We start from the raw sequence: 12770 nt of genomic DNA, 5'->3' as shown, positions 1-12770 counted from the left end.
TGTTATGTTGTATACCTGAAAATTGTATAATATTGTCATCTATTCTTCAGTTTAACAAAATGATCTTTGAAAATGCTGAGCAGACAAAAATCTCATGCATAGGCTAGATAAACCAGCAGGCTGCACCTCATCTATTGTGTACTGGAACATCTGTTATTTACCAAAGATTTAATCAAAACATGAATGTGCACATAAGGGAAAACCATTAAGAGAAAACTGTGGTACTCTTTTATATAACAGATGACTACCTAATTACCAGATCTGTCTTTCACTTCTTCCTTTTTTATTCATTTATTCTTTTTTTTTTTTTTCTTTTCATTTTACCAATACTTGCTCTTTGTCTCTTAGGTGTCAAGCTCAGCAGCTGGTGAAAGAAAAAGAATCATAAAGTCAAAAAATTACAGGTGCTTAACGTATGCTAGTCAAGATATATACCAAAATACTATGAGAGCATGGAGTAGGCAAGTGTTAACTCTCCCCAGAGAGGCCAGGAAACCTCACCGGATTGAATGAGCACTTGTTGGTTTTGCTCATCCATTCCTCTTTTTATTTATGACGTTGCTTCAATTTTATTTTGAGAAGTATATTAGTCTGGATAGGTTAAAATAACAGCAACATCAAAAATTTACCTCTTGTTTATGCTACATGTTACACAACAGATAGAGAGGGCTTCATTAGCTCAGAAGCACTCAGAAACCAAGATTCCACCTCCTTGAGCTATACCTTCAGACTACACGGCAGATGTAGCTAAAGTCTTGCACTGGCTCTTCTTCACCTTACCTTACACATGATAGCTTAGACACATCACTTCCTCTCATGGCTCGTAAGACTTGAATTAGCCACACATTCTTATTTAACTTCAAGGAGGCTTAAAGATGTAAGGAGACTCATGGAACCATCATCTCATGTCACTGCATGCAATCTTGGTGGGCCTGTCCATTCAGATATCCCACGAACCCCTGGTTGAGATCTAGAAAAGTTACCCAAGACAGAAATCATATAATTTCTTTCTTTGCATTTTGAATTGAGTCTCACAGAGTCCAGAAACTGTGGGTTTCACTTGGCATACACCAGTCATCCCAGCAAACCATTGGGTATATGACGTGGTGTTTCCGATAGATAATGGAGAATCATAAACACAATGATAACTGAACCCATACACGTAGATGTGGTGTGTAGAATGAAGAAAGAATAAGACCAAAGAACGGACCCTTGGTGGAGCAGATAAAAGCAAGCGATGTAAACTCAGTCTAAGAGGATGGGAATGGATCAAAAAACAAGAAACTAAAAATGAGAATGTTTTGAGCAGCTTTAAAGTCTAGGGGAAAGGAACCAGAAGAGAGTAGGGGTTGCAGGGGCAGTAGAAGATAATGGGTTTGAGAAGTTCCATGTAGGTTAGAAGTAAAAGGGATTTGGACTAGAGTAGAGACATTTTCATAGAATGATACTTTTGCATTCCTGGGTGGAAGAATGAGTTTATCTGGGGGGCGGAAATCACTCAACTATGGAAGAGGAAGAAATTCTCCTTCTTTAGGGGCAAGAGGAAACTGGGCAGATGTTTGCAAGTGAAGATGACTGTCAGTAAGACAGAAGATTTCCTGAGGAGGGTTCCATTGTTTTCTCTTTGGAACAATGGCTGCCCTTCATACTATTAGGGGATAAAGAAGACCATCTTTCTAAACCATTGTGAGACAGGAATTCATGTAGATCTATATCCCCAAGACCATTCTTTCATAACTTGTCACTTTTTCTTAGCAGTGTCATATCCAGGTCCTCACTCCAGTTCTCCACCTGAGAGCTTATATGCCCCCCATCTCTATCAGGAGAAGGCAATGGCACCCCACTCCAGTACTCATGCCTGGAAAATCCCGTGGACGGAGGAGCCTGGTAGGCTACAGTCCATGGGGTCGCTAAGAGTCGGACACGACTGAGCAACTTCACTTTTACTTTTCCCTTTCATGCACTGGAGAAGGAAATGGCAACCCACTCCAGTATTCTTGACTGGAGAATCCCAGGGACGGCGGAGCCTGGTGGGCTGCCATCTATGGGGTTGCACAGAGTCGGACACGACTGAAGCGACTTAGCAGCAGCAGCAGCATCTCTATCAGTTACACACACTATACTATTGCAAATTAATCTCTTACTTCCGTACCTCTGCTGCTTTTATTTCTTCTATCCACCCCCACCTTCTTATTTATGCTCATTTTTAAAATAACAGGGCCTATGATGGGATGGGAGGAGGGCTATTTGCCTTAGAGCTTACATGCACCAAAAAAATCTTAAATTTACCTTCACTTATGGTCAAATATATAGAGATGTTATGTTTCTTGGTGTTAAAAGCATTAATTTCTTACATGTGAATGTTTAAAATACACCTCCATTCTTTAACAACTCTATTTGTCATTTCTTTATTAATTTATTAGGTGTGACAAAAAAATGAAAGTAACTTGAGTCTCATTAGAATCATGAGAGTACCTGTTCAAGCTTAATAATAACAGTAAATATAATAATCATAAATTGTTAAGAGCTAGCATTTATTATCCAGTGCTTATTATGTACAAGCACTGTTCTGGGTTCTTTTTATTTTACCTAATTCTTTAAAATCAGTCTCCTGAAGTAGGTGTTACTATTATGTCAGTAACACAGAGAAAGAAACTGAGGTTTACTGAGCACAGGTAATTTGGTGAAAGGCACACAATTTTCATTCACTCTGTAGTTTACAAGTTGTGCTTTTAAAAAATTCTGGTAAATAAATAGTGCTCTCTCTTTTTTTTAAACTCCCCAATAGCAAATATTCATGTTTTTATGATTCTCTTTATATTGCATGATAATTTTGTTGAAAAAATAATTAATATTCAAAGTAGTGTGATCACTTTTGCAAATTAAGATTTGAGGCTACATGGGTTCTTTGTAATCCCAGTGCCAAAACTGAGCCTTGCACATCACTCTGTCCACTGTGTTATATTTTGAATTACAGTTATCTGATCATACCAGCCTTGAAATAAATTCAGCATTTATGCAGAAAAGGAAAATGCATGTCAATGTTAGTGAAATTACCAGTATAGTAAATCAATAAGTACTGAAAGCATTAATGCCATAAAGAATACGGGGCCAGTAATGATAAGTAATGGAAAAAAATCTTAACATTTGTTCCTGAAGACATTTTCTTTCATTCTTCCTTCTTCTTTTCCACCTATATTTCATTAGCCTCATTCTTTTGTTCTTTTTCCTTTAACATTAAACTTTTAAACACTTGCTGGGTGATGAAAATAATATGTAAAAATGCCCTTACCATCTGTGTTTTTTAAGAGAAAGAACTAAACTCTCAAATATGTGAATCAAATGGTTATCTATTAGAAATAATGAAACTAGCTACACATTTCTGTCCAGAATATACAGCAAATGATTCTTTATTCTCCACTCATTTTTTGTAATTTTATTCTTTTTATGTCTTCTTAGAAATCCTACATTGTTTTCTTTCTTTTCCTCTTGTTACCCAGGGTCTCTTTATTATCTCTTTATTATTTCCCCTCTGCATATCTTATTTTCTAATATAATTTAAAATTTCCTGTGAAAATTCAAAGAATTTAATGAAGAAAATTTTAAAATAAAATTATCTGTATGATTTGCAAAGATGTGCTACACTTTGCCAGCATAAAACAAGGTACTGAAATGTATTTTATTCTCTTTTGGCAGTTAGATCCTGATGTAGATTTTATACAGTGAATCTTTTAGTTACATATTTCCAAATTTAAATCTAAATATTAAGAAGCATCTCAGTGAATGAGTCCTTGACAGTTTGGTCACAATAATTCTTATTTTGACATGAATTATTTATTTGTTTTCTTCTTGGTGATACCTGGCATCGCTTTTCCATCCACAGTTTACCATTGGATATCCACATGTTCATATATTCCAGTCTTTATTCTCTATGTATATTTTTTCCTATCTATAGGCTTTGAGGTAGCCAAAATTATTATTTTATAGATTATAAAATAGTAACAAAACTCCATTGAACTTGCTCATTTAGTAGACTAATAAAATATCTTAGTAGATTAATAAAATATCTCTCAAATAGCCCTGGGTCACAAAGATGATAAATAAGCAAAATCTAAACTAATAGGAAAGAAGGATTTATAGTTCCTTACCATTAGAGTTTGTGTATAATTTGACTGAAAATCTTTTTTTTTTAATTTATTTATTTTTATTGAAGGATAACTGCTTTACAGAATTTTGCTGTTTTCTGTCAAGCCTCAACATGAATCAGCCATAGGCATACATATATCCCCTCCCTTTTGAACCTCCCTCCCATCTACCTCCCCATCCCACCCCTTTAGGTTGATACAGAGCCCCTGTTTGAGTTTCCTGAGCCATACAGCAAATTCCTGTTGGCTATCTATTTTACATATGGTAATGTAAGTTTCCATGTTGCTCTTTCCATACATTTCACCCTCTCCTCTCCTCTCCCCATGTCCATACGTCTATTCTCTATGTCCGTTTCTCCATTGTTTCCCTGTAAATAAATTCTTCAGCACCATTTTTCTAGATTCTGTATATGTGCATTAGAATATGATGTTTATCTTTCTCTTTCTGACTCACTTCACTCTGTATAATAGGTTCTAGGTTTGTCCACCTCATTAGAACTGACTCAATGTGTTCCTTTTTATAGCTGAGTAGTATCCCATTGTATCTATGTACCACAACTTCTTTTTCCATTCATCTGTTGATGGGTATCTAGGTTGCTCCCATGTTCTAGCTATTGTAAATAGTGCTGCAGTGAACAATGGGATACATGTGTCTCTTTCAAAAGTTTTGGTTTCCTCACGGTGTGTGCCTAGGAGTGGGATTGCTGGGCCATGTGGTGATTTTATTCCTAGTTTTTTAAGGAATCTCCATACCGTCCTCCACAGTGGCTGCATCAATTTACATTCCCACCAACAGTGCAAGAGCATTCCGTTTTCTCCACACCCTCCCCAGCATTTATTGTTTGTAGATTTTTTGATGATGGCCATTCTGACTGGTGTGAGGTGATATCTCATAGTTTTGACTTGCATTTCTCTAATAATGAGCAATGTTGAGCATCTTTTCATGTGTTTGTTCGCCATCTGTATGTCTTCTTTGGAGAAAGGTCTTTTTCCCACTTTTTGATTGGATTGTTTGTTTCTCTCGTATTGAGTTCTATGAGTTACTTGTATATTTTGAAAATTAATTCTTTGTCAGTTGTTACATTTGCTGTTATTTTCTACCGTTCTTAGGGTTGTCTTTTCACCTTGCTATAGTTTCCTTTGCTATGCAAAAGCTTTCAAGTTTAATCAGGTCCCACTTGTTTACTTTTGTTTTTATTTCTATTAATCCAGGAGGTAGGTCATAGAGGATCTTGCTTTGATTTATATCGTCAAGTGTTCCGTCTATGTTTTCCTCTAAGAGTTTTATAGTTTCTGGTCTTAGATTTAGGTCTTTAATCCATTTTGAGTTTATCTTTGTGTATGGTGTTAGGAAGTGTTCAAATTTCCTTCTTTTACATGTAGCTGTCCAGTTTTCCCAGCACCGTTTATTGAAGAGGCTGTCTTTGCCCCATTGTATATTCTTGCCTCCTTTGTCAAAAACAAGGTACCCATATGTGCAGGGGTGTATTTCTGGGCTTTCTATCTTGTTCCGTTGGTCTATATTTCTGTTTTTGTGCCAGTACCATACTGTCTTGATGACTGTAGCTTTGCAGTGTAATCTGAAGTCAGGAAGGTTGATTCCTCCAGCCCCATTCTTCTTTCTCAAGACTGCTTTGTCTATTTGGGGTCTTTTGTGTTTCTGTATGAATTGTGAAATTTTTGGTTCTAGTTCTGGGAAAAATGCCATTGGTAATTTGATAGGGATTGTATTAAATCTGTTGATCGCTTTTGGTTGTATAGTCATTTTTATAATATTGATTCTTCCTTCTCAGGAACATGGAATATTTCTCTGTCTGTTTATGTCATCTTTGATTTCTTTCATTAGTGTCTTATAATTTTCTGTGCACAGTACTTTTGTCTCCTTAGCTAAGTTTATTCCTAGATATTTAACTCCCAGTAACACCACATAATTTACCAGTAATTTCACAAGGATTGTCTCGTATCCCATTTCAAAGAAAGTATCAAGAATGGTTCACCTTGTTATAAAATGTGGTGAGAGGAAACTGTTGGAAAGAAGCCCAAATTAGAACATAAACGAGTTAGGTGATGTTACCAAAATTTTTGTTGTTATTCAGTCGCTAAGTCATGTCTGACTCTTTGCAACCCCATGGACTGAAGCATGCCAGGCTCCTCTGTCCTCCACTATCTCCCAGAGTTTGCTCAAATTTGTGTCCATTGAATCAGTGATGCTATCTAACCATCTCATCCTCTGCTGCCTCCTTCTCTTTTTGACTTCAGTCTTTCCCAGTTTCAGGTCGTTTCGAATGAGCCAGCTCTTCACTTCAGGTGGCCAAAGTATTGGAGATTCAGCAACAATCCATTCAATGAATGTTCAGGGTTGAATTCCTTTAGAATTGATGGATGTGATCTCATTGGAGTCCAAAAGACTATCAGGAGTCTTCTGCAGCACCACAGTTCAAAAGCATCAATTCTTTGGTGTTCAGCATTTATGGTCCAACTCTCATATCCATACATGACTACTGAAAAAACCATAGCTTTGACTATATGCACCTCTCTTGGCAAAGTGATATCTCTACTTTTGAATACACTATCTATGTTTGTAATAGCTTTTCTTTCAAGGAGCAAGTGTCTTTTAGTTTTATGGCTGCAGTCACCATCCATAGTGTTTTGGGAGACCAAGAGAATAAAGCCTGCCACTGTTGCCATTGTTTCCCTGTCTATTTTCCATGAAGTGATGGGACCAGATGACATAATCTTGGTTTTTTGAATGTTGAATTTTAAGCCAGCTTTTTCACTCTCTTCTTTTATCCTCTATAGTTTCTCTTTACTTTCTGCCACTAGGGTGGTATCATATGCCTACTGAGGTTGTTGATATTTCTCTTGGCAATCTTGATTCCAGCTTGTGATTCATCCAGCCCAGTGTTTCCACATGATATACTCTGCATGTAAGTTAAATAAGCAAGGGGACGACCTTGTCACACTCCTTTGTCAATTTTGAATCAGTCCTTTCTTTCATGTCTGGTTCTAACTGTTGCTTCTGGACCCACACACAGATAGGATATATCATGATTATTCTAGCTTTTATTTTTGTTTGTTGTAAGCAAGTTCTCTCAGCAACCTTCGACTAAAGCAGCAGCTCCTCAAATCATTTAAAATCCTTGATTCACTATCATTGTACATAGCCTTCATTCTCATTGCAGAATGTGGCTGCTTGATCCACATTCATCGTATCAGAGCTCCAAGTGGTAGAAGGAAAGACGAGAAGACAAACAAGTCTTCTGTCTAAGGAGATTCCTGGAATACCTCGTGCAACATTTCTACTTGAATTTCAGGGAACCATGGCTTCCCTGGTTGCAAGAGAGGCATGGGAATGTGGTATTTTAGCAGGATGGAAATGGACCTACAGAGGTGAAAAGGAGGAGTAGAGGTGGGGTGGGTAGCTAGCAGTTTCTAACAGGGAGGGAGAGAAGGAGAGAAGCATGGAGGTAGTCAAGAAGCAGAGCAGAAATGAGAGCTGCCAGCTCAAATCCCTTATTACCCTAGAGATTAATTTCTACCAGCTATCAAGTCTTCCATGAATAAGATCTGAAAATTCAAGTCACTGGTTGTTTATAAAACTATCTGAGAATGATGTAGTGCAACTGAACATAGATGGTTGCATTTTGGAAGTAGTAGTAGCAGTGGGACTAGTATTAAAAGTAGTAGTTATTATAATGCTAGTTCTTTAGGTACTCAATATATATTCCTGGATATAACTATATATCCATTTAAAACGATAATGAAACTAAGGCCTCTATTTGAGTAAACATTATTCTTTTATTACATATGCATTTCTGACTTTTCCAATAGATATTTATAATTCAGTTCAGTTCAGTTCAGTCGCTCAGTCGTGTCCGACTCTCTGCGACCCCATGAATTGCAGCACGCCAGGCCTCTCTGTCCATCACCAACTCCCGGAGTCTACTCAAACCCATGTTCATCGAGTCGGTGATGCCATCCAACCATCTCATCCTCTGTCGTCCCCTTCTCCTCCCGCCCCCAACCCTACCCAGCATTAGGGTCTTTTCCAATGAGTCAACCCTTCACATGAGGTGGCCAAAGTATTGGAGATTCAGCTTCAACATCAGACCTTCCAATGAACACCCAGGATTGATCTCTTTTAGGATGGATTGATTGGATCTCCTTGCAGTCCAAGGGACTCTCAAGAGTCTTCTCCAACACCACAGTTCAAAAGCATCAATTCTGCGGTGCTCAGCTTTCTTCACCATCCAACTCTCACATCCATACATGACCACTGGAAAAACCATAGTCTTGACTAGACGGACTTTTGTTGGCAAAGTAATGTCTCTGCTTTTAAATATGCTATCTAGGTTGGCCATAACCTTCCTTCCAAGGAGTAAGCGTCTTTTAATTTCATGGCTGCAGTCACCATCAGTAGTGATTCTGGAGCCCAAAAAAGTAAAGTCTGACACTGTTTCCACTGTTTCCCCATCTATTTCCCATGGAGTGATGGGACCAGATGCCATGATCTTAGTTTTCTGAACGTTGAGCTTTAAGCCAACTTTTTCACTCTCCTCCTTCACCTTCATCAAGAGGCTCTTTATAATTCACTATATTTGAAATAAACTGATGGATATTTATACTGTAAATAAGTGGATTGAAGCAGCTTTTAAAAGGCCAAGGGAGTCAGTATAGCTTGTGGCTAAAAAAATGAAAGTTGAAGTTGGGTGTAAACATAAAGATATGTTGTGGTTATGAAAATATCAAATAATTAACTGAATTTTCCTAATCATAATCTCCTCTCAAATTAATTTAGAAAAGAATATCAGTACCCCTTTCTGTTTTTTTAAAACATGAGATTATTTAGGACTGATGACAAAATACTGATTGTTTTGTTTTAAAACAATTAGATTAAAATATTGTTTGAAGTTATTCATTTTACCCAGTTGACATTTTAATGTATAAATATAATTACAGACTCTTTAGGAAAGCTTAATTTTTGCCTTGATAATATATGTCAGCAATTGTGTATTTGAAAGAGAATCATAAAATGTAAAACTTTATGTTTAATCACCAGTGTCAAAAATTATTAGGTAATAACCACAGGAGAAGAGGATGTGTGAAAGATACAAAGGCCCATATTTAAGACATAATTTTTCTAATAGTTTCTCTGATTTTAAGATGTCATGGCGTCATATGAAGGTTAACAGGTCAGATACCAAATGGACTTTCTAAAAAAATGTTAAGCGATCAATTTGCACTCATAAAAGGGTTAAGATTACTGGCAGTTCTCTTAGACCATCATCTAGGTACACTACTAGCTTAGAGAGACAATAAACTCTGACTCTCTTGAGGATCCAACTGGTTAAACAAAAGTAAATTGAAATAGTTCCTAGAGAAGGACTGCTCCCTCAATTTGGGGGCAGAATATAATCCCGTCAGATATTGTAAAACTAGAATGTTAACACTACGAAATATTGTTTGAAAATCCACTTAATTAATTCTGTCCTCCTGTCTCCTTCTCTCTGTAACCCAAATCTCAGACTTCTTCTTTTTTTTTTTTTTTTCTACTCCAAAACTAAGGAGGATGCCAGGGTACTACTGCTGTGAGGTTGCATCAGGGAAAGAAGACAGTTTTTTGACAAGACTGATTTCTTTTTTAAGTTGCATTTTTTACTGTTGAAAGTTCTGGCTAAGAGTGTGTTTAAAATCCATTATGATTGTAAATATGATGTACTTTATTCAGCCTGTGTCTAAACACTGAGAAACAGAACTTTGGAGTAAAAGTAAATAAGAATAAAGGAATTCTTTTTCCTAACAGTAGAACCAGATTCTGCCAACAAAATATGACACCTAATTTTTTTAAAGCTGAGATGGGTGTTAGGAAAATTTTTGAGAGATGTGCTACTTGCAAGAGCATCCTAGAGTAAATGATTTTATTAAGTTAATTTTTTTCAAGTTTGTGAGCCCTCTGAAATTTTTTAATGTGATATAAAATTGCTAAGAAATTGGGATGAGCAGCGTTAAGGCATCACAGTAACTGATAATAATTTTACATACATCCTCACTGCTGATCTTTGGACCCAGATCTCACATTCATTTGAGGTCATGTTATGATAAAGGTTATGTCTGGATAGTGTCAGAATATCCAGATGCAAAGCAGGCTGCTTTGTTTATCAGCTACCAAACTCCTCCTGTTTCGAGGCACCCAGCTGATTGTCTGAAATGATGACATTGCATCTGGATGTTTAGCATTGTGTAGCCACAAGGAAAGACAAAGTGCTAAGTTTTACAGCTGTTAGGGTAACACCCTTTTTTTTTCTTCTGTTGCTTCATAGAAATGATCTTCTTTTCAAGGATAATTTTGGTATCAAATTATAGAATTGGTGCTGCAAGCCCAGAAAGTAAGAATCCTGTTTCGAAGAAGAAAGCAGGACACTGTGGAAGTGAAGATTCCGTTGGAAGGAAGGGAAGGATGATGGAAATCAATGCTCACCTATAAGATAATCTGATATACATGACAGGTCTGATGCACAGTTGAAAAATTAATTAATGAGTTTTTAGAAAACAGTTTAAGTGAAAATAGTGCTGATCGATTTATGATGGAGATAGGTCATGAGAAATCAGAGTGTATTACTTGGAGCTGCAGCAACAATAAATAATATGATTTAACTAAGTAAACTACAATAAAACTTAAAATACACCTATTATATATGTATGAAGGTTCATTGACATCCATCTAGACTGTTGCATCTTTGAAAATATTAATGACTTCTATTAAAGCTAATGTGTATTTTAAAAGACATTAAATTAACAGAAGTATCTCTTTTCCCTGAAAATATGTATATTTCTGTGGCAGCTTTACAGACTTTTGGCATTTAGTAGAAAAGCGTGACAGTTTCTTCAGAGCTTTGCCTTGTGATTTTTCTGCGTGTACTTGAGTCATTGTCTACCTTACTTTGAAGTAGATCTTCTGCTTTTCCTGGCCCCAAATTCCATTCTGTCAGAGTTTAAAACATATTAATATTAAAATCTAAGAAATGTTTTGAGTTGCAGTAAATTGAAATCATGAGACTTTTACTGTAACATGCCACACAAGAAAAAAAAATTCTCTTTGTTTAGAATGAAATTATCTGATTTAAGTCAGATAACTTCCCTGTTTCCCTTGTTTTCAGTCGCTCAGTCATACCTGAACCCCATGGACTGCAGCATGCCCAGCTTCCCTGTCCGTTACCATCTCTCTGAGCTTGCTCAAACTCAATGTCCATTGAGTCAGTGATGCCATCCAACCACCTCATCCTCTGTTGTCCCCTTCTCCTCCTGCTTTCAATCTTTCCCAGCATTAGGGTCTTCTTTTTTTTTCCTCTTAATTTATTTATTTTTTAATTGAAGGATAATTGCTTTACAGAATTTTGTCGTTTTCTGTCACACCTCAACATGAATCAGCCATAGGTACACACATATCCCCTCCCTTTTGAACCTCCCTCCCATCTCCCTCCCCATCCCATCCCTCTAGGTTGATACAGAGCCAATCAGGGTCTTTTTTAATGAGTCTCGGCTCTTCATATCAGGTGGCCAACATATGGGAGCTTCAGCGTCAGTCCTTCCAATGAATATTCAGAGTTGATTTCCTTTAGGATTGACTGGTTTGATCCCATTGCAGTCCAAGGGACCCCCAAGAGTCTTCCCCAGCACCACAGTTCCAAAGTATCAATTCTTTGGTACTCCCATTCTTAGACTCATTAGAAAAGACCCCGATGCTGGGAAAGATTGAAGGCAATATGTGAAGGGGGAAGCAGAGGATGAGATGTTTGGATGGCATCACCGACTCAATAGACATGACTTTGAGCAAGCTCCGGGAGATGGACAGGGAAGCCTGGCGTGCTGCAGTCCGTGGGATCTCAGAGTCGGACAGGACTGAGTAACTAAACAACAACTCATCCTTCAGTTCAGTTCGGTCGCTCAGTCATGTCTGACTCTTTGTGACCCCATGGGCTATCGCTGTTTGCAACAACTCATCCTTAGGGGTGGTCCAAAAGTCACCTCGTTAACGTAATAAAAGATACCTTAATAGCTGTCTTCACTTGGGAAATTCCAAGGATTTTAGGAACTCTGAGCCAGAAATGAGGTTGAAGACCAAATAGAAGTTTCTTATTATAAATCACAGTATTACACTACCCAACTACTCAACAATTAAGGCCACTTTATCCATGTTAGCAGTGTGTCTTACATGTTCCCAAAGCAGCCTAGAGAACATTATTATTGCCATAATTTCTGTGTAACAAGTTAGCTTTCATAGATAGTTACATCACTGTTGTTGTTACATCACTGTTGTTGTTTCATCACTAAGTCATGTCTAACTTTTTGAGACCTCTTGGAGCATAGCCTGCCAGGCTCCTCTATCCATGGAATTTCCCAGGCAAGAATACCTGAGTGGGTTGCCATTTCCTTCTCCAGGGGATCTTTCTGACTCAGGGATTGAACCTGGGTCTCCTACATTGCAGACGGATTTTTTATCTCTGAACCACCAGGGAAGACCTCCTTATATCATGATCATGCTAATTTGGTTATGTTCTCTTTCTGGGACTGTGACTCACTTTACACCACTTGGAACAAATATATAAAATGCCGTTAAAAATAAAA

The 12770-nt window shown here is 37.4% G+C and overlaps 2 long non-coding RNA genes across 2 annotated transcripts in view; one reads left to right on the top strand and one right to left on the bottom strand.

The window, feature by feature from the left end:
• LOC145520893 (uncharacterized) overlaps positions 1-12770 on the top strand; it is an 867842-nt gene that overhangs the window by 547967 nt on the left and 307105 nt on the right. The gene's annotated exons all lie outside the window — the stretch shown is intronic.
• On the bottom strand, positions 263-12365 carry LOC145520905 (uncharacterized). The gene is made up of 3 exons (XR_014064894.1): positions 12194-12365; positions 781-970; positions 263-364 (listed from the first exon to the last, which is right to left on the bottom strand). It is a non-coding gene; the product is annotated as an uncharacterized LOC145520905 (long non-coding RNA).

The sequence above is a fragment of the Giraffa tippelskirchi genome, chromosome 9 (genome assembly GCF_054371585.1).
Source record: "Giraffa tippelskirchi isolate mGirTip1 chromosome 9, T2T-mGirTip1v1.2.pri, whole genome shotgun sequence".
In the NCBI taxonomy this organism is placed as follows: Eukaryota; Metazoa; Chordata; class Mammalia; order Artiodactyla; family Giraffidae; genus Giraffa; species Giraffa tippelskirchi.
This window is presented reverse-complemented; position numbering and strand designations above follow the sequence as displayed.